Here is a 3,408-nt window from a genome sequence, read left to right as displayed (position 1 = left end):
AGAAGAGATCATGCAAGGATTTCCTTGCACATGCACTTCCAAAGGTATTGTAGAATCTCTCACATGACCATAAGGAATTTCACATCCATCAACAATCTCCACTACCATTAGGTGTTGACAATCTACGGTTGGGATGTTGAATTCTTGAGGAAATGCATGATCCAAAAACATGCATTTGCATGGTTATCAAGTTGTACCCACATAACCTAATATGTTGCCTCTAACCTTATTGTTCTAGTAGGATGATGAGTTTGTTAATTTGATGAGAGGGGATATAGTCACTATAAGCGAATTTTGATTGGGTCTTTGAAGGGACTATCATGAGACAATACTACCCAAACTGACCATACTTTGTTTCCTAGCTTTTCATGATTCAGAGTCAAGGTTTATCTTACCATGGTTTACAATTTGAAGGTCAAGAAGAAGGTGGAATAGGGACATAACTTAATAGTCAAGACAGTTGTTGAAGCTCCCAAGAGAAAAGTAGGCGAGTGTCCATTTACTAGTTGCTTTATGTTTTGTGGGCCAATTGAAGCCCCCACCCAGAACATAGCTTATGCACAAACATAAGCCAATCGTGCCCATTAAGTAGATTACATCATGGTTATTTGTGTCATGAAGGAAGAGATGAGTAGGACGGACTTTGTAATGAGGTAGGCAACTTGGAAGGTGACATATGAGCATAAAGGTAGAATAGAGTGGCTAAAAGAAACAAGGTTTAAAAAAAAAAGGTAGTTTGATAGGAAACATTGCCTTTGGCTGAGATAAAATGACAAAGGAGATTGGGTGGTGGCTTACGACAATAGCTCTTAGGAATCAACACAACTCATTATGAAAGTTCTCAAGGTTGACTCTCTAGATGTGTCTTGGTCAGCTATTGTGTGATGGTATGTTGACTTATGCGGAATAATCTTGATCTTGTTTAATGGAACTTGGCAAGCATGTGTCAAGTAAAGGTATGGTGCACTATTCAATCACAACAAGAAGATAATACAAGAAAGAAGGTGAGAGACAGTTACACAGTTATGGAGCAAGAAGAAATTGTTGCTATTCAAATCACCCTAAACTTCTTTACAAAACTTAGTTCCCTCTTATTTATCGTTGGGGTAATTAAGCCCTAACTCCTAGTGGAGTGTTCACATTAAGAAGATACAATGGGTAGACTAGGACTTTTAGACCAACAAACTCCCCCGTAAAAGGACCACTCTAATTGTCTACAATGAACTAGGGGTTTTCTCCCTCGTAAACTTAAATTACAGTTTGAATTTAAATTACAATTAGAATTTACAAGCTGTTCGGCTAATTTCAAATAAGGAGTGATCAAGTCGGCTCGGATTGGCCTTGTTGGCCCTTTGGCCTGGTCGAAATTTCGGTCTTTCAGCTTAGTCAACTTGTCCTCGTCCCTTTCGACCTTCGACTCTTTTGTTGCTTCCTCTGATTCGGCTTCTCTATTCACCTCGGCTTGTAGTAGTCCCATCTTCCTCCTTAGTGTTCAAAAGCGGTGATCTGGGTGCGGCTTCGTCAACCAATCGACGATGTTCACCTTTGTATCAATCTTCCGGACTTCGAGCTTCTTGTCGGTGATGAGCTGCCAGATGTGATGACACCTCACAGTGATCTCAATATGTTTCGTCTTTGCATGATAAACAGGATTCCGTATGAGGTGAATCATGCTCTGAGAGTGGCAAAAATCAGCCAACGCAATAATGTACTTGGCCTCTGTGGTGGAGAGTGTTGTACATTCTTGGAGATTCGATCTCCACAACATTGTACTGCTTCGATAGGTGAAAATGTAGCCTGAGGTTGACTTCCGATTGTCGAGGTTGCCGACATAGTCGGAGTCGGTGAAGCCTTCAAGGTGGAGGAGGTACAAAACTGATCCACACTCTTTAAGTGACAACAATGAAGTGATTTGTAAATACCAAAACTTCAACAAATATATTTTGCCAACATTAGGCACTCATTCAAGGATAAGGGCAAGTGCATGCTAAACAAGGAAAGTTAGTGGTGCATCCTATAAGAGATAACAAACGGAAGCATAGTGTAACGAATCACAAGGGTTCATGGGAATCCTATGACAACGAAGGTGATGTCCATCAATCATAAACTCGATACACCGAAACTCAAGGATACTCCCCCCCGCTTTTCTTTCCTACGTAAATGGGTTCAAGTCACGTAAAATTTGTGTCATTTGATTCATTTCCCTCAAACTTATACACAACAATTTCCCCTCATTTACCGACACAAACACACAAATAAGCACATGCACACGGAACTTCCTTACACACCTTTATGCGCGCGCGCGCGCACACACACACACACACACTGAGTATATGGACTTGCATACACATAAACACCTATAAACACAAACACATTTAATCATGCATATAATCTCAAATATACACATAAACAACTACATGCATACACACATGTATTCTTATAGACAGAATTACACAGATACTTATACACTTGCTCACACTCTTGGACTAACTTAAATAGTTACACTTATATGCACATATTTACATGCTTACACACACACACACACACACACACACACACACACACACACATTTATATACATATACACACACATACACTTACGTGTAAACACATATAAACTATTGATTATAAGCACACACTCCATTATTGTTATACACGCACTCACTTACCACATGTTCTTGAAACCATGCCACATTACTCATTGAAGGGGTTCACCCATGTTGGAGTATGAGACCATCAATGCGGAAACATGAACAATATCAATGCTAGGAAGATCATCAAGTTAACAGGTTAAAGCAGGATCAAGAAGACAAAATTAGAGAAAAGGAGACACACAATGTAACAGTTGACGGGAACCCAACGTTCCTTAAGCGCAATGCTCGGCCACAACCGAGATTCTTCTCATACACAGAAAAACGGGAAATACAACACGATACAAAGGAGAGGAAGATACACACACACTACACAGGAGGTTAACGTGGAAAACCCCAAACTGGAGGAAAAACCACGACAGCCCATAGGCTGCAAACTGTCACTATGTATGAATGTACAAAACAGTGAGTTCTCGGAGGCAACGACCTCGGACTCACGCTCTTCGCCACAAGCGGCGGTTACAACAAAGGCAACGACCTCGTTCTCTCTCTCTCTCTCTGTACAGTTACGCGCTCTCTCTTCTTCTTGCACCAACAAGGAAGAATAACGACCTACTAATATTAGTTTGCCCTAAGTCATATTTATACTAATATGACTTTTCGGCTATTTACAAATATAGCCACAATGGGCTCTCAGAAACATATTTACGAATATGTCTCTTCCCCCGGTTCATACCGGGCCTGCGCCATCCGGCTCTTCGTAGCCGAGTACTCCTCATCCGGTTCATACCGGGCCTGCACCATCCGGCTCTCCGTA

This window comes from Azolla caroliniana, unplaced genomic scaffold, assembly GCF_043228905.1.
Source record: "Azolla caroliniana isolate FFs.n. ecotype wild unplaced genomic scaffold, voAzoCaro1.0.p SCAF_18, whole genome shotgun sequence".
Lineage (NCBI taxonomy): Eukaryota > Viridiplantae > Streptophyta > Polypodiopsida > Salviniales > Salviniaceae > Azolla > Azolla caroliniana.
The sequence above is the reverse complement of the archived record's forward strand: the minus strand, read 5'-3'. Positions refer to the sequence as shown.